This window comes from Heterodontus francisci, chromosome 26 (genome assembly GCF_036365525.1).
Source record: "Heterodontus francisci isolate sHetFra1 chromosome 26, sHetFra1.hap1, whole genome shotgun sequence".
NCBI lineage: Eukaryota > Metazoa > Chordata > Chondrichthyes > Heterodontiformes > Heterodontidae > Heterodontus > Heterodontus francisci.
In genome coordinates this window covers 40,640,208-40,660,344 of record NC_090396.1, presented here as the reverse complement: position 1 = coordinate 40,660,344, position 20,137 = coordinate 40,640,208, and positions in this window count along the sequence as shown.

Genomic DNA, 20,137 nt, shown 5'->3' with positions numbered 1-20,137 from the left:
GCTTGATGTGTGCAAATTGGCTGCTGCATTTCCTACACTGCAACAGTGACTACGCTTCAAAAGTACTTCACTGGCTATAAAGTGCTTTGGGACGCCCGGTGATTAAGATAAGCACTAGATAAATGCAAGTCTTGCCTTTTTTATATACCTTTCTGTAGCACCTGCACTCACTAGAATTTGCTGGAATTATTTGTTTCATTCATTTACATTTTCTTCTTTACATACTGGTGCAGCTGCATGTTTTGCTAACAGAACATGTGCAGGAGTGCACATGAATACAATGGGTGAGAAATTTAACTTGCCCCAGTTACAATGGGCAAAACCATTGAGCCTGCACCTGAGGCCTGATTGAAAATTGCATTAAATCAATGAGCTGTGGATTCCAATTGGCAAGCCTCCAGCGGTCCCTTTAAGAACCATTGGCTAGGCCTCTCAGTTGTGCAGAACATACACGATGCTACCTCCGCCTATTTGCAGACCAATTTTGATCGGGGGTCCGATAATCAGCATATGATTTGCATGTGCAGGGCACCTCTTGCCTGTTTCAGCCAGGATGCGTGAGATTGTGACTAAAAAATTCATTCTGTAAATGCTGATTTTCTGCCTACAAAAAGATGTTCAATTTCTTCCTATGTGCACATAATTGTGTAATAATACTGTTAGAGTAAAAATGAAACACGTGCAGAACAGCTTCAAAAAACACTTAGCTTTTGGCATATTGATTCAGGGGTTATTAGTACCAAGCCTGGTGTTATTTATTCATTGTTAATCAAACTGAATTCACGTCATTACTCATTAAAGCCGACCATTTAGTTTGTGCTTTCTGTGCATCCATCAATTGAACATCATTATGTCGTTGTCACTGGCTGACAGTTTATTATTCTGTGAAAATACCATGTTCTGCTTTTAGCTGTAAAACACTTTATGAAGACACTTCATTTCTTAGACTTGAAAAAAGTATATATTATATGTGGATGTGCTACAGCCAGAGGCAAACTAGTCAACTTAAAGACATCAGCAATATTTATCATATTTATTGACTTGCTGCCCTACATTTTAAACCATACTGTACTGGTACAAGATCTTGATTTTGCCCTATATGGTATATTATGTCCAGTCTGGTCTCCAATATCTGTGGGAGATATGGAGAGGAATTTTAACTCCCAAAAAAGGATGGGTTTGGTTGGGTAGTATGTAAACAAACATTTTAGAAATCTCAAACTTGAACTGCCACTTTTGGTTTTAATGCGGCGGGATGGAGTGCGGGGTGGGGGAGGGGCAGGGGTGGGTGCAACAAACACACTGTCAGGCCATGAGTTGCTCATTGAAATATTTTAATCAGGCTGTGTGCCTCAGACTGTATCTTCATTTTAAATTTAATCCTGGCTGGCGTCAGAAAATCCAGCAGATAAATGGAGGTGAAGACTGCTAAGTGAAAGGGGTGTGCGTCTTCACTGCACTGCTTGTGGACCAACAGGAGTAGGAGTGCTTCCTCCCAGCCCTCCATGGTAACTTGTTTCCCTCCACGTGACCAGACCCCCCCTGCTATCAGACCCCCCCTATATGAAATCACCAACACCCCCACCTCCCCCGCCATCATGATCAGATTCTTCCCACGATACCCTGCCCTGAATCTGACTCCAAGCCCACCGTGATTACCCCTCCAATTTTACCAGCAGCTCTACATCCACCATGTGGTCTCTACCCAGCAGCAAAAACTTACCTGCTCCCGGGCTGTCGCATTCCTCACCCAACAGGGAGTCAAGCCTGTCAATCAGGTTGGCTTCCAAGCAGGGATCCAGTTTAAAAATAAAGCCCATATGCCCTGGAGTCAAAATTCCATAGCATTCAGAGAAACCAGAACTCTCTCCACCCCATTGAAAACACAGTCTCAGCAAATATCGAGTCCACAGGTCCTGGGAAAAAATTCAGTGGAGGACCACCAGATTAATACATAGTTTAAAAACCTTCAGCTGTCAGGTTAAGCCCAGGTAGATGGATTTTTGTAATCTAGAGAAACATTGACTTTGGCAATACACGACTGAAGTATTTAAATTCAATTTGTATTTAAATTGACAAAAGGGCTTGACCATGAACATGTGGAGAGTTTATTTGAATTAGATAAGTTGGAGAGAATGAGGAACATGAGTTTAAGTCACAGAAGTACAGCACTAGAATGGATGTTAGGAGGGTTCCCTTATCCCCGAGCACATTGACTTTTGCAATAGATTGTCAAATTAATCAAATCATAAATTCAAAGACCCACCCATTCATGAGTCCACAGTTTGTCCATTTATACTATTTGGAAGCTGCACTTGGAGAACCAATCTACAGATGGCTATACTTCTGTAAGGCAATTGCTCCTTTAGCGGCAGAACTTTAATATTTAAAAATTCAATTAGTATTAATTGTCACACATGAAAGCTATAATGTTGTGTTTGCACAGCAGGAGGAGTACTGCCCTAGGTCTAGGGAATGTTTAGAGTAATGTGTTATTATTTACTCCCTTTCTCTTCACCGCCTTAAAAAACAGTAACAGTTTACTTTTAGAACTCTGATGCATCTTTTGGATTTTATACTATGGGTCAGATTTTATTCCAGCAATGGGGGTCCCGGTGGTGGGCCACAAGGCAGAGGAGATCCCACCAACGACTGTAGGAGACCCGGGAAGATGTAAGTGGGGTCGGGGACGGTGACGCCATTTAGGCAGGCTTTGGTGATGGTGTGGGGAGGGGGGCAGGATCTTCCTGCGGGGGGGGTGGGGGGGGGGGGGGAGGTGGGGACAGCCATCGCTGCCAATAGGGCACTCTGCAGTCCCTGAATTTCCCCCAAGGGAGTAACAACCCCCAGTCCGCAACGAGGCTGCCAGGCTTTACCTGGCAGTGTCTCCCTGCGGCGGCGGGCCCCTCCACCTTCAGTAAAATTGAAGTGGGGGCGGTAAAAAGCCCTTAAGTGTCCATTAATTGGCCATTTAAGGGCTTCAATTACCTGGGGCGGGAAGGCAGTCATTGGCATTTCCCACCTCAAACAAAATGGCAAGCGGCCCGTGCAATATCGAGAACAGTGCCCCCTGCCATTTTATTCACCCCCCCCCCCTGCCTCCATGCCCATCTCCAAGGAAACACAAAATCCTGCCTAATATCGTCTACTCAAGTTCAGTGTCACTGAGCATTCCTGTATACAGACTTCAGATCACCTCCAAAACCAGAATGTGACTTTGCCTGCTCAATACCGAGATAAACAAAAGAGGGACCCAGAGATCAACCAGAGAATCTTTGTCACTGTACACTGGATTATTGGAACATATTACATGTCAGCCCATGATTCTTCTCTTTTTCAGTAAACAGATCGAACATACATGGTCAGATTGAAGATTGGGCTATAATGCAATAGAATGAATATTTAACATAGAACAGGTAAATGCATGGTAATCTATGTAAAATATTCTATTTATAGTAATTTACAAATATTGCTATCACTGATAATATTTCAAAATAAAGAAACTTTCCATGAGCTGTACCAGCTCACATTCCCCACTGGTTGTAAGTTGTCTAACTGGATTGCAGCAACTGATGATAACCCTCAAAGCTCTTCACCAAAGGACTGATGCCAAACATTAATCCTACCTCTTCTCATAGGCTGAGACACAGCTGTCAATCAAAACCAATAGTCCAGACGTTTGATTTTATGTTCTGTGTGATATGGGTTTTAACTGCTCATATCCTGTAAATAGTATTAAAGAAAGCCAAATCAATAATCGAATACAGAAAAAAATGTTTTCGTCACAGACATCAGTTATTAATTACGATTGACAGTGATAAATAATTAAAGGTAATGCTTCTGAGCTGTACCTGCAGAGGGGCTAATCAGCAGAATGCACATAAGTTAGAGGTGTGGTAACAATGTAGGGAAGGTCTGAAAGAAAGAAGATGGGAGGACATTTGGAGTCTCTTGGGGAAATCTTAGGAGAGTGGATGGCTTTTGAAGTTATGCAACAGCTGTAGGGAGATTGTCCTTCCCAATGTTTGCAAAATTGTCAGCAATGCTTCAAGAGAAATCAATCTTTAGTTTGCATTTCTTCTAAATAAAATGTTTCTCTGGAAAGTAATGTGCAGTAATAAGATACCATAGTTGCTTAGTTGCTATTTTGTGATAGGTTTTCTACTCATTTCTGTCTGTACACTAGTGATACTGTATTTGAGAGAAAGGGGGAAGAAAGATGCAGAAGATTCTGCCACCAGGATTGATTAGAGTCAGCTCCTCTTTTCAGGTACAGGCACTAATTAGACTCCTGCTGAAGAGTGGTGACATGTCTTGTTTGGAATCACATCTGTGGGAAAAAAGATTTATATTTTTCAATGTCAAGATGACTATGATACCAAAATAGTGAACAGATGGTGCTCTCGTATACACAGCAAGTGCCACAGTTTGATAAGTAAAATACATTGCCAGGTGCTAATAATGAACTCACACTATCATTCAAACAGCCACAAACAGCATGGGATAGAATTCAATTAAGGCTCCAGATCTCTATTTAAATTAACTTTAAACCCCTTGATAATCAGATTCCTGAATTAGGCAGGTTCATAATCATCCAGTGCATTTTCAGTGATTAACCAGCTAAACCTGAATGAGTGGACCTGTTATTGGGGGCCAGATTCCAGAGTCAGCGCCAGATAACCCTACAAGCCAATTCCCCAGTAAGTAAGCTGGCCTTAGCTGGACAAACTTGGTAAGCTATATACATTTAGCATCACTCCTGTATATACCAGAGGAACCCTAAATATTAATTCTGACTCCCTGCTTCTAAATTCTTAGATTAGAGAGGAATGACTGTGGAGATGAAATTCAACCTCGCTGAGCACAAAATTGGAGCTAATAAATTGGCCTACTCTGGTACAGGCCATCCTGTCCATTGTGGAAAAGAAAATCAAATGAGATCCGTAACAGTCAGCTGCTGCACCTCAAGCTGTTTTGCACACCTGACAAAGAGAATTTCGCCTCCTGTGTCCTCATGTCCAACAAACAGAAAATCGACAGGATCCAGGCAGCTTGTGGGTGCATAAGTAACCTGGACAATTTTAACTGACATGGCACATTGGGTTAAAATCACTCCTAATGATCTTGACATATTGTATAAACATTCTAATAAAAATCATTTCATATTATACTTGTATCTGTATTAGCATGTACATGAAACACAATTACAAAATCAAAACCTTCCTTAAAATAAATAGAATAAATTGAATAAATAAATATCACTGAGGAAAAAATATGAACTTAATATATCCTGTCAAACATTATGATCCTAGTTTGAGTGACAGGTTGTTCTACATTGCATGGACAACTGTCTTTAAAATTTGCTCTCTGACATTGACTTCCATAATTAAAGTAACATCTTAACACTACTCAGCTGAATTCAAGGACAACTCTGAGATTTATTTTCTTTTCCCACGAGGTCATGATTAACTCTAGGCCCTATTCATCCATGCACGCTTGCATTTTCCCTGCACTATGACATGATTCCGAACTTCGAGAACTCAGATGTCACTTAGATTGTAAGAATAATAAATTTTGTAGTATGTTTGTAGTAAAGCTGTCTGGAATTTCTACAAATCATGGTTAAAAAAATTCTCTCATATCTCACAAACAAAATGTAGCAGTGTGGAAATTGGTCTTGGGTTGTGGCTCGAACAGCCACCCGTTATATGCAACGCCAAATATTCAGTTCTCTTCCAGTCAATGGAACTGATTATCAGGCACTGTGTATAACGGGCGACAATCAGATATCACCCGTTCTACATAACGCCCAAGATGAATTTCTACCCCCAGTACATTTTTTTAAATTTCAGTTATTACTCTAGTCATAATAAAAAATTGGTGCCAGAGAATGATCAGAAAATTTGTGCAACCAGGATGAAAGTCATCCCTAGAGCCAAACTTTTACCCTTCTGCTCCACGGGAGGTTTCTGCCCTCCCTGAGCTCGCCTTCGGACACCTGCATTATGGTGTGACAGGTGTACCACCCCAGTCAAACTCCCCACATGCCATTGTCTCTGGAGCGGGGTTGTGCCCGGCCACCTGGGTGCTTAACCAGAAGCAAGAGCCCCTTGGCGCTCACCTCCCCACTTCCCCGGTTGTGTCAAAAAAACGATAAAACAACTCAAACTCAACGACTGGCCACTAAAATGAATGTGCTTCCAGTTGGGGTACTTGAGCATATTTGTGGAATTGGAATATGAAGATTGAATTTCAGGTCTCCCATTCTGACATTTGGCTTCAGATACTTTCCCTACCTTCCTGAAACTCTACTCCAGCTCATGCAATATTACATGTTACATTTACCTTAACTGGCCTCGGATATCATCCAATTCAGAATAAAGCAAATTTCACAAAATCTTAACAACACTTTCGGAGTCTAGAAAGACTTGTGTCAAAATGATTTAAAAATTGGATAATAATCTAGGTTCAAAGCTATGTAGTTGTTCAGTTAATATTCTGTATTTCAGAAGGTCTAGCAGCAAAATCTTCTTGAAAGAAGAGGATGCTGCCAATACCACAGTAAAGGGAGAGGTAGAAGAGAAACGGGATTGGATAAAAGTATCACTTTAAAAGGGCTGTACAAACAGAGATCCCTGGGGTTTTACATACACAAATCTTTGAAGGTGGCAGGACAAGTTGAGAAGGCGGTTAGAGAAGTATACTGGATCCTTGGCTTTATAAAAAGAGGCAGAGAGTACAAAACCTTTTATAAATCACTGGCTAGGCCTCAGCTGGAGCACTGTGTCCAATTCTGGGCACCACATTCTAGGAAGATGCCAAGGCCTTCGAGAGGGTGCAGAGGAAATTTGCTAGAATGGTATCAGGGATGATGGACTTCAGTTATGTGGCGAGATTACAGAAGTTGTGATCGTTAGGTCAGATTTAATAGAAGTGCTCAAAATTGAGGAGTTTTGAAACTGTTTCCACTGGTAGGAAGGTCAGTAACCAGAGGATACAAATTTAAGGTAATTGGCAAAGACAGAAGGGAGGTAAGGAGAATTTTTTTAGTGCTTTGAGTTAGGCTCTGTAAGGCACTGCCTGAAAGGGTGGTGGGAGCGAATTCAATAGTATCTTTCAAAAGGAAATAGGTAAATACCTGAAGAGGACAAAATTGCCTGGCTATCGGGAAAAGCAGACGAATGAGACCAAATGACCTCATTTTGTGCTAATTCCTTGATTCTATGAGATTCAGCATCAGTCACATGAAGTTGAGGTACTTACCAACTAGACACCCACAAAGCACACCAGAAAAAGTTAGAGCTTGTCTATTCAAGTGTAAGTGAATTTTTAATGGGATAATAAGTCTTAATTGTGACCAAACAACCTCTTTGGCACTGCAAATTCACTTTTAGAAGAGTGAAGTCTCATTCCTTCAGATTTTAATTATTGTTGGAGATTTAAAAAAAACCTTTCTGTTTCTTTTATCTCTCTCTTAATCCTCTCTTTCTTTCCCTCTCTTTATTTTACTTTCTGTACATGATTTCATATAGAATGAAATATTCTAACTTACTCTTCCTGGTTTAGACTCTGCATGCCTCAGCAAGGATTCTACAATCTGATTGGTTGAAGAGACATGCTGTTGCATGCCCTGTTCCCATAGTCCCAGATTCCCTGCAGAACAAACGTGTTGTATTAGATGTTCATCATCCAAAAGCCAATGAAAAGTCTGTGGGCAGCTGAAGGCGTAATGAATAACAGCAACTGATCAATCGGTGCTAACCTCAAAATCCAGGCCATCATTCTCAATACATTTTTAATTAATTAAAAAAATTGTAGTTACTAATAAAACTTTTGGGGGCTTTCATTAAATAACAGCATTTTCACCCTGCTTTTTAAAACTAGCATGCAGCAATACTAATGATTTTGACAATTGCAATAAAAAATAGATTTAATTAACCTAAGACAAATAAATAGGGAAGATAATTAAGGTGAATTATCCAGTTGATTTTGGGATCACAATACTGGCTCCAGATGAACTTAACACATGGTGCTAGAGTTTTAAATTACATAAAAATAAAGAAATGCTCGTTAATTTTAATTTTTTAAGTATTTGGAGGGGGTGGAGTCTGTCTCATTTTAGAAAAGGATTCAACAGTATTTTTTGCACTAAATAAACAACAAATAGTGAATTACAACTCAATAAGGCCTGTTACATTTTCCTGACTAATTTTTGTTTATCTCTTGTACGTTTACTGAGAACCAGGATACAAGACACGAGATATACACACGAGATGAAAGACATTTTTATTTCAATATCAAAATTATTAGACTCTGCCTATATTATGAACCACAGAATTTTGCTTTTGCTTTTAAATACAAATATCAAAAATGCTAATAATTTAAAGGTGTTGATCGTCTTACATTGCAGAAAAGTAATTGAGGGGACTTTTAAGCATGCGGGGTGATATAATTAGATGGGAGGCTATTTTAGAGGAATTAGGTTGTGGGTGGGTTTACGGTGTTCCAGGGTTCCACCATTGGTGGTGGCAGATTGCAGCTTTGCATTCATTTAATGAACATGAATACTCATTACCCTATGCATTGTTACAATTTAGTCCTACCAGCCAGATTAAGTGAACAGTGAATGATATTCCTGTGCCACCCAGTTCACAAACGTTTCAATGTGGCGTGTAGCAGTCGCATTTGTGCAGTGAAGGCTCAGGACTGTGCTCTTCTCTCTTTCGCTCATCCGCTAAATTAACGCCAGCATTGGAATGGATGTTTGCCTCCAGACCAGAATTGCAATGGATGTTTACCTCCACGCCACCATTGCAATGAATGTTTTCCTCCAGGCTTAGCACCAACAAGGGTGAATCATCTCAGGGTATGGCAGCGAGGGCATGGGTGAGGGCTATATGGAGGCACAAAGCAGGGTAGTCAGGGAGAGAAGGGTGGGGCTGATTGGGTGCATCGAAGAGCAGGGCAGGATAGAGTGGAGCATCCAGGTTGTCGGTTGTTGAATGCTTGATGTTGATGGTGAAGATGCATTTTGTCGGCTGCAGGGCTGGTGGTGGATTAGGTTAATACTATGTGAAGTTATTTGGCAGGGTCTAAAGGGAGGGATGAGTGCTGTTGACATTGGGGAGCTGTGGGGCAAATTGAGGGTACTGGCGAGCAGAAGGAATGGTCACAGTCAATGGAGGCAAATGGAATCTGTAGGGGGGAGAAGGTCAAGAGTAATGGGTGGGTATTCGACAGCTTCATAATGAGGGAACGGGACTCAGCTGCAATGGGCAGTTTGATGTGAGGAGGTTCAAGGGTAAGAGTCGGCATGTCGATAGTAACGGGTATAGGAACGGGGGGGAGGGATGACATGAATAAATTGATGATTACACCGTGCACAGTAATGGAGGGGAGGCTCAATGGTAATGGATGGAAGGGTAATGGTAACATTGGGTGGGCCAAGGGTGATGGGTTCAAGCTGGAAGGTTGTAGGAGGAGGTTGGAAGGTGGGGAGACTTTCCCTGAATTCCACATGCACCATTTTCTCCAACGACAATGGAAACCACGTAGACACTCCAGGAGAGGAAGGAGAGTGAGCGGAGGTAAATGACAGTGAGTATGTCTTTTACCTGGCTGCAATTTGAAGGAAGATATAAGGGAGCTGATCATTGCCTCGATGTTTCAGCTCACTGGCAACAGACGGCTGAATCGCCATGCTCTGCTTATTTATTGTTCAGAAAAGCCACAGCGACATGGGTCTTATACATCCACTTTGTCTAGTACCACCGGAAGAAGAGCAAAGGGAGAGACTAAAGAGGGCTCTTTTCCCTCAACTCATGATGCCTGAGCACCAGCAACAGGCAGAACAGGAAGGTGATGATGCTCCAAATGATAGCATCCAGGAATGGCCTTATCGAAGACAGGCACTGGCACATGGTCGCATCCTCAGGACAAGGACAAATTACTTTCAAATGTCAGAGAGGCAATGCCAGAGACGCCTAAGAATGTCATGTAAAATGGTCACAGAAATTTGTAGTATCCTGCTATTTGGCCTGCAGCCACTCAGCTTCAGTGAAAATCCCATGCCAATTGTCCTCAAGGTGACTGCTGCACTTTTTTCTCCAGCGGCTCCTTCCAGGGATCAATGGGCAACATATGTGGCATCTTGCAGTCTGCGACCCACAGGTGCATTGAAGAGATAACAATGCTCTTTTCGATTTGCCAATGATTTCATCTACTTACCTGTAGATGAGGACAGCCAGGCAGCAAGGTCTGCAGCCTTTGGCACCGTCGCTGGCTTCCCTAGGGTGCAAGGGCAGATTGACTGTACTCATGTGGCCATTAGAGCTCCCTGGGACCAGTCTGCTGTATTTATCAATTGCAAAGGCTTCCACTCTTTAAATGTGCAACTGGTTTGTGAGCACAGGAAAAGAATCATGCATGTTTGCGCATGTTTCCAAGGGAGCTGTCATGACTGCTAAATTTTGAGGAACTCCCAGCTGCCAGCAGTTATCAAGGAACCAGCTGAAGTGGACAGATGGATCCCCGGTGACGAGGGTTGCCCCCTCCTTTGTACAGTATGTTATCCTCAAAGCGCTACTGAAGAGAGGTACAATGTCGCTCATGCATCCACCAGAGCCATCACTGAGCACACTATTGGCATGCTGAAATTGCGATTCCGGTGGCCTTGACCAGTCTGGAAGGGCTGTCACGAATAATTGCTGTCTGCTATGCCTTGCACAACCTTTCAATTAGATGTGGCAACATTCTGTAGGAGGAGGAACAGGAGGAACATCAGTCGTCCTCAGATGATGATGACTATGAAGCGGGTGAGGAGGAAGACAACGCAGCTATCATTGATATGAGGGCCATGGAGAGGCATGCAAGGGACATCAGGGAGAACCTAATTTATACACGTTTCAGCCAACAATAAGCCACATCAAGGAACGTTGGGAAGAACAACATAACAATTCCCCACAGAAATTCACTTTTGCATGAGGTCTTATTCATCTCTGCAATCTTAACAAAGCACAGCTGCACTTTCTTGTGATTGGCATTTGAAATCATCCATGGGCTACAATGAATCCAACTACACACCACTGCAAGCAACGTTAAGTTATAACCATAGAAAACTAAAGTAAGGCATGACAGTATTGGAAAAAAATCATTCATCCTCAATAGGGAAACAGCCATCATTGAAGAGTGAAGGCTAAACTTCCAATGAGATATGGACACTGGACATGTGATGAGATACTTTGCAAACATCATTGCATTCCTGCCATAGGCCTCCAAAAACTTCTTTGTATCCATCTGCAACCAAGCAAAACGTTACTGAGAGTGGATCAAATTTTGTAAGAAATAAAAATATTTGAATGCATCTTTGCATTCATGAACATTTATACATCACCCGTGCCACCTTCGTGCTCAAAACTGTTTCAATGTTCTTTTCCTGCCACTATGACTAGGTGCTAAACCAACATTAGGAGCTGAGGTGAAGGCAGTTTGCTCAGGGCGCTGCCCCATTGTTGTGAATGATCCTGGCGGGTGTCCTTTGGAGGAACAGGGCCTTGATGGCTCCATCCTACTGGGGGTCTGCAGCAATGGTGCTTTAATATCCTCTGTGTGCTCACCTGCTGGAGTTAAGGGGGTCAATGTCGTGGGGGAGGACGAGACGCCGCTTTCCCTGGGGTGTCCTGAGAGGAACACCCTGGGGCAGCTGGTACACGATCCTCCTTCATTTGTGTGCACGATGGCACCTGCCAGTCTCCCTGAGGGCAAGGGGCACCCAGAGGGAGGTCCAGGTTCTTCATTTCCCTCTTGCTTAGACTCTGCTGCATGGAGCCAGCGCAGCTACAGCAATCGAGTGCAGGTCAAATCACATATGGCTCGAGTGCTCAACAAGACTCACCACAGAGCTCGGCAGACTCTCGACTGAGGAAGCAATATGTTCAAATGCCTGGGACATGCCAGACATCATAGCTTGCATGAACTCCTCCATGCCACGCACAAAGCCACGCATGACCTCAAGCATCTCCAACATATTTTCCTCATGGCTTTGCTGCACATCCAGCAGACTTCTCGTAGCTACAAACAGAGGATCTTCATGAGGATAGGGCTGAGCTGGGGCCTAGTCCCCAGCAGACCTCCGATTGTCAGGGGACCCGGCTGGCGCATGCTCTCTCAGCTACTGGGACGTGTCCATATCGTGAGCACCAGCTTGTGACCCCAGACCGTGTGGATGTATCTGCTCTGGCGGAGGTGGAAGAAGAGGCAGGTGTTGGTGCACCCTCTTGTGCATTGGTTTCTTCTTCCTCCCCAGAGGAGGATTCTTGGGCCATGCAGTGTTCTGCAACTTGAGTGCAGGTACCTGCAGTGGAGACACAAACAGAGGCACTTTAAACATGTGCTTCACAGGTGTTCACACAATTTCCGTCAGTTTCCACATATGGCTGCAAGAGCAGAGATGACACTTCATCCTTACGCTTTGCGGCTCCTGCCTGGCCATCTCCGCTCGCCCTGCCTCCTTCCTCTCTTGCCATCTCCAAAGCCTCCTCTTCAGCCGTGGTCAGCAGCCTGAGGTGAAGGACCCCTCGTCGTGTCTTGGCACGCTCGTGCTGGTTGTGGTTTAGTTTCTCCTGCAACAGACAGTGTAGATTTAATGACATGGCAAATGATGCATCACAACCATTGCATACATGCATCATCATCACTCATTCTGCATTGGCTTTCGCACGACACGTCCAATCACATCAACAATACCAATCTTCATCATTTAGTAAATGGCACCAAGGCTGCTCATGCATTCGACTGCACTCCTTGCCTACCCTCTGCCTTAAAGACACAGAGCCATGGAAGAAATCAATGAAGCAGCCTCGGCAGGACCACTTACTCTCACTGATCTGAGCAAGTCATTGATGCGCTTGCAGCACTGCACCCATGTTCTTCGAGTTACCCCACAGTTCGAGACCTCTTCCGCTATCTCCATCCAGGCCGCCTTGGTGAGGTGGGAGTGTCTTCTGACTCCATCTACAGGGAAGAGGACTTCCCGCCTTTGCCTGACAGCCTGGAGGAGAACCTGCAGGGAGGCATCACTGAACGGTGGGGTGGGACGCAGCCTGCTGGCTGCCAGGTCATTCACTTTGACTGTAGAGAAAATAAATGATATAAAGTTGGTGATGAATTTCACAAAATAAAGGGAGGCAAAAACATTTTGATTTAAGTAAAAGCTTCAATTTAAGTTAGTTTTAAGTTACTTAAATGGAAGGAAGGGTGCTGATCCTTGAGGCTGCAAGCACAGAATGTTTTATAAATGTGGCGATCATTGTGCTTGGTGCAGTGAAGATGAGTTCCACCAATGAAAGGCCACCCCCTCCACATGATCCCAAGTGTTCCCTTTGCCCATTGCCGCATGGCTAATTTAAATACAAAATTGCATGGGAAATGGGATTTGCAGCAGGCGGATGTTACGCCGGGAACACCGCGGCAGTCATAATATTCCACCTATTGTTTCTGGATAGAAGTGAAAGCTCATTGGGTCAATTGCATTCTCATATTGAAGCCTATCGGGGTTGGCCCAGTGAATAGCAAACTTTCTCCAACATTTATCAAGTTTCAGGTTTCAGTATCACGCTATAGGTCAATAATGAAACCATCAAATCTAAAATTAAAGTAGTATCAGAGTTCTACCTTTGGCTGTGACATTGCATTATGACTCATTTTTCTATTTTATTGTTCATTTGGAGAACTGAAATTAACTTCAAAAATATTTAGAGTGGGTAGGCTCAGCTCAGAAGTGACAATCCACTAAATTATTTGAAGTAATCTGTTTTTTTATTCTGTGAAGAGACAATTTGTCATGGGATCATAATTCTTGCTTCGATAAGATTCACTAATGTTCACAATTAATGAAGACTCTTGTCAATCCAAAAGGACCCAGGCCAATTCAGCCTTGCCTCTTATTTGTCATAGCTTGAATAAAAGCCATTTATATTACCCAGTCTGATCTTTCAGTCTGATCTGAAAGAAATTTTGATCTCTCAGTATTTTTGTGACAGATACATGCCTTAAGGTTCCTTGATAGCTTGTACAATTTTAAACATGTTAGAATGTTGCTGAATTCCTGGGCTGAATTTTCATTTTGGGGGCAGGGAACAGCAGCTGGGAGAAACAGTCAATGGAATTTTGACCGGGGCGTCCGTTTAATTGGCAAGGTGGAGACAGGTTCCCTGTCCAACAAAGGGCGGAAGGTGGGCTCTCCAGGCTGGAGGGCCAATCAGAGGCCTTCTGCCTTCAGAGACCCATCCGGCTGCAGTATAAGGTAAGTAACTGAGAGGACGCTTCACCATGAAGGTTCCCTCTCAGCCACTTTTTAAAAACTGTAACTTAAAAATAAAGCAGCCAGGCCACCACTGTGGGGTTGGGGGATGGGGTGGTGGTGGTGGGGTTGGTTGGGGTAAACCCCTCTACAGGGTGACCTTTGACTACACTCCCACCCAGGCAGGAAGGGCAGGCCAGTAGGCCTGCCTGAAACACTAGCGCCCTGGCCTGCTGCCAGGTGCCAGCCTCCAGGCAGCTGATCTGCCCCCTGTCATGAGGGGAAAGTGGAGGCTGACTGGAAAATCCCAGTCGGCCTCCTTAATTTACCTTTAACAAGGCTGTTAATGAGCCTAATTGGCTGCCTGCCTTGTGGGCACGTGCAGCCCTGCCGCCCCTGAACACGCCTCGGTCAAAATGGCTGATGCTGGGAACGGGGCTGGGAAACTGGCCGGTTCCGGTATTTTTGGGGCTTGTTCCCAACCTCAGTGGGGCCTGAAAATCCTGCCCCACAGTCGAATAACAGTGACAGAATTTAACTAAAATTCTATCACTGTATTTTAATTGAGAAATACATTTTTCATATGGAAGATACAATAAACACAGCTATCTCAATGAAGTACTGCAATAACAAAAGGTCAAGGGAAGATGTGTTTTATAAATGGTAATATTCAGTGTTTTAAAGCCAAAAGCCCCATAAAATAAAATGACATCTTCCCGTTAGATATATTTAATTACATAAATTCTGATTGTCGGTTCAATGTCCACTGTAGCATATCCATCGGTCCATTAATGTGTATTATTTTCTGCAAAGTTGGTAGACTTACAAAGTTTTGTCAGTATATCTTTACAGAAAGTATAATAAAATAAGTAATATTATAAATACAGCTTTTAGTAATCATGTGTTTGAATAGCAATCTAAAATCTTGAATTCTGAAGAACCTGACAATGAATGAATTAGTCTATTCTGACTGGTACAAGCACATAAGCAATGTCTAAAAGTCTACATTTTATTCAGCTAAACTTTCATTAGTGGAAATCAAACAACTAGAAAGTGAACAAGAGAAGAATTTTCATATTGACTTGGATGCATGCATTCTATTATACTGAAGAATTTACATTCTTCAGTTAAAAATTGGCATGTCTTAAATGTTTAAAGCATTAGAATCTGTAATTACTATTATTTTGGTATGATTGCAGATACAATAATCAAGTTTGTTTTCCATAATTTTATATCATATTGTGAAACTACAATCCTTATATTGACAAAGAAGTGAAACATAGACAGGGCAAAGAATGCTGGCTGCTGTGACTATGCCATTAGCTGGGTTGTCTTTTATACGTCTGATTTGCGGGAAAATATGGGCTGAATTTTCAATGGGATGTGGAGCGGGGCTGGAGGTCGGTGAGCCATTATGCCTCCACAGTCCCATCTCTGAGCAATTTTCATTGAGACTGGATTGGGGTGGAGGCAGGGAGGGTGACAGCTACCCACTTGCTAGTGATGGGTAGCCAATTAGACCAATTAAATTGCCCATTGACGGAAGTTATCAGAAGCCATCTGGAAATGGGGCCCCCCACTGAGGCTGAAGCCTGACCGATGAATTGAGGCGGCCTTCTGACAGCAGACCAGGACGCCATTGATGACTCATTAAATTTAACCACCACCACCCCCCCCCCCCCCCACCTCCTCACTCCCCCAGCCGCAATTTCCAGAGGACTATAGCTGTGGCCGCAGGCTGTCCAGTGAAGGGGTTTCCCCTCCACAATGAGGGTCTGGCAGCTGTGGCTACTCTTCAGAGGGTGTCTCCATCTTGAGGCTCCCTCTTGTTTCCCCTACCTACATCAGCATCCCCCATCTCTGACGGGAGGGCTGCTGAACTTTCAGTGCTGGAGGGCCTCCTATTGGCCCTCCAGCCTCGAGAGCCCACTCTCTGTCTTTAATTGGACAGGGCTCCTAGAGGCGGTCATCCTCGAAAAGTGCCCTCTTGGTCCTCCCGCTGGTATTTGAAGGGTCCCGACCTGCATGTCCTCACAAAAGCAGGATCAGGACCCGGCAATGATAATTCAGCCCTATGTCTCTCTGGGATTAGCTTACAAATCCAACTAAATACTCAATAAAAAACTTGGCTAATCTTAAAACACCAATCTTTTTTTTAAATTTGAGAAACAATCGTACTCAATTATCAAAGGACTGCCAATAATAACTATATAGTGAGATGTGCCTCCAGAAGAATTTATTTTCCTAAGGTACCTTTTTACAGCTTACATGAGTTTCCTAATGTACTTTGGCACTGCCCGCACAAGTTTCCAAAGTAAGCTTCCACTGAAATGGGGTGGGGTTGACTAGGCAATCCTTCCCAGTTATAGGACCTATATTTTTCCCATCATGGAACACCAAATAAAAGCAGCACACAGATTAATTGTAATCACCACTTTACATCCATTCAGTTCAGTTTACTTTTGCTAGCTTCAAATAGAAATGACAATATGGAACCACTTCTTAGAATTAATCTATGGCTGGCAAATAAAAAAAATCAAATACTTTTATTGGACTCCACGCATTAATCTTTCCTTGCTCCCAGACCCTCCTATCATTGCCATGGGAAAATCTTCAGCTCACTTTAATGTAGCAAGATACTGACCTTTTTGAGATTCTAATATTTCTATTTGTGTGCCATACAACAGGGAAGTAAGCTGATCAATGTCAGATCCAATTCTTCCAACTCTGAAGAGATGTGACAAGATTGCATTCCTTTTTATGGTTAGGGCTGAAGCAGCGCCATATGACTTACTAATGTTATCACTGTCAACTAGTACATATTGGACATTTGAACAAGACAGAGATGTGAGGTGGTGCATGAATGTGAGAAGAGGCTTGCATGTTTCTATCAAGAGCAGAAGGAGTTGGTGCAACTGCATCCTCACATTCTGGATCTAAAACATCTGTTCAAAATACAATGCCCAAGCTTCACACACTACCTCTCCTGTATATGGAACCCTATCCTAATCAATATCACTGTCTAAGACCCGATCAAATGACAAGCATCCAAATTGAAAAAAAGATAAACCTCACTGAATATGGTAAATAGTAAAATCTTGTACTCTCACTATTCTGTTCAATACTTTACCAAATTTCACATTCAGTTATTTATGACGTTCAAATGGTTGTGTAATTTTACCCAGTATTATTTTAATCATAAATTATGCAATAAAATTCCAAGTATTTTCGTGTATATAGTACCCAATAAGCAATATGCACTTATATATTTAGTGTGGATGGTTATTGAATTGCAAATATTTTTAACAATTCAACCCTTGGCTGGAAAGGACCAGTAGAGGGCTCCAAAACCATTTGTTTAACATTTATTCAGCTTTCAGTTATTTCAGAAAGCTTTCGTGCTGCACTAACACCATTACAGGGATCAATATAACACAGAATGCGTAGAACAAGGGTTTAAAACAGCAACTTGTGGCCTCTACCACCTAGGAGGGACAAGGGCAGCAGACGCATGGGAGCACCACCACCTGCAAGTTCCCCTAAAAGTCACACACCATCCTGACTTGGAACCGTTCCTTCACTGTTGCTGGGTCAAAATCATGGAACTCCCTTCCTAACAGCACTGTGGGTGTATCTACACCAGATGGACTGAAATGGTTCAAGTATGCGGATCACCACCACCTTCTCAAGGGCAAATACGGATGGGCATGCAGTGGGAGGGTTGCGCTGTCTCTTCGTCAGCTGCTGTGGACCTATGATCAAGCATCTCCTCGGAGTTTGGAGCAGCTTCTGCTTTGTTGGACATTCTCCTCAGGGTGCACACCTCTGGGCCAGTAGGTGGCAGCGGTGGTGGAGAGCACTGGTTTGGGGCAGTTTTTGGTGTCCAGAAGTTCCTTTGGGGATGGGAGCAGTGTCCTTGGCAGGCTTGGGAGTGGAACCAGAGAGCCACGGGCAGCAGGCAGAAGCGTGGACAGAAGAACAACCCGGAGGGAGCTGCCTAAGGTCTGCATCAATGATTCGGAAATGGTGCCAGAAAGGGGGAATTGGGGTGTGTATCCAGCTACCAAGAGCCACGGAGGACTAGCTAGGGACAATGGAAGCCCCAGAGCTCGAGAAGCTTTGAGATGCTGAAGAGGCTTCTGGAGATCTGGGTATCAAGGTAATCTGTGGCTCATGAGTTCAAGTGGAACTAGCAACAGGAGGGCAGCGAGCGCACCTGCTCTCAACTTTGTTCTTGCGGTGCTTCAAGTACAGTATTTAAGTCTAAATCCCCCCCTTGCAAATAGTGTGGATAAGAGGTCGAGAGAGAAGGGTTCAGGATCACAAACCTGCATTCCTGCTGAAGCAAGGCATTCCTGTGTCCCATTGTTTAAGAAACAAGCCTGCAACACTGCTGATTCAAAACAAAGAGTTAAACTCTCAATGGTTCTCCTGCTTCGGTGTGGCGAGTAACGGTCGTCCACGAAACAAGTTTGTTTCTTTAAGATAAGTGTTTTATTCTTCATGAGTATCCTTTCATGTTTGCTGCAAGTGGAATAGCGACACTGAGCTGGAACCTTCCTGCGTTGAGTCTGCTTTTTCCTGCATTTACAGGCAACAAATGCTAGCCTTCCCAGCAATGTTCACACCCCAGGAACAAATAAAAGAAGACTTAATACTGTGGAATTCTTTTCTTCTGTTGTCTCTTTCTCTTTGTCTATAATATGAAACAAAAAAGGGAAAATAGAGAAGGGCTTGCACTGTGAATAGGTGAAATAAAATGAGAATTGGAGTAATCAAAATGCTACACGAAATTGAAGAGCTGCCACAAAGCTCAGCATTATTTATTGGCTTATGTATTAATACTGATGTATCACTGCTTCCACCCACATATGAAAAGGTTTACCATGTTATGTACATAAAACTCAATAACGACTGATTGTCTTTAATCCAGAAGACAATAGAATATTGAATAAACTTTAACTTGGATTGGAACAGACTAAATGCTACATTAATTGAATGGAAATGGTTTGTGTTTTGTATTTTTGATGGTAATCAAATCATGTTAAAGGTTATAGAATGAAGCAGACTTCATTATATTGAGAGGAAAACAATAAAAAAAAATTGTTTTTCAATATCCCATTTGTGTCTTGTTATCTCAGCATCCCAAAGTGATTTTTTCGCACTTCTCAGTCTACACTCTTTTACAATATAGACAGTTTATCCATGCTGCATAGCATACATATGTCTTATAGAGCGTTTTAAACTGCACGGGCATTGTTATACTAACCAGACAGTGAAGAATGTAACTGTGCTGCATCAATCTCACTTGTGGCTGTCTTATAATTCTGCTTTAATCTACATGTACAGTTAGGAGCTCTGAATTATTCAGCAAAAATCCTGACCTCTGCTATGGGTTGTCATATTGTTGCCAAGACTAAAACCAGACAGGGGTCAAGTTGCTGAAGGGGAGGAGGTTTCTTTGTTGATAATAGAAATTCATTGACATCCTCATTTAATGATGCCTCCACATTATAATGCACAATAGTAGATGGATAAAATAAATGTCAGTTTCATAACTGAGTTCTGGTGTCTGGTTTATGTTTAAATATAAACCAGATAGGTGGCAATTCTGCTCTCTTAGTTCATGATTTTTCCAATCTTATCAAATACATAAATAAGGAAGAAGATCCTGTGCTACTGTCTCAATGCAAATTTATTTTGTAATCATGACATCTTTCTTGCTTTCACTGAAAAAATAAGTCACCAAAGATTTTTTTTTTGCCAAAAGCTTTTTCTTTTGTGAGTATGGCAGACCATTCTGATAATGGAATAGCATACAAATCATTAAGCAGTGAA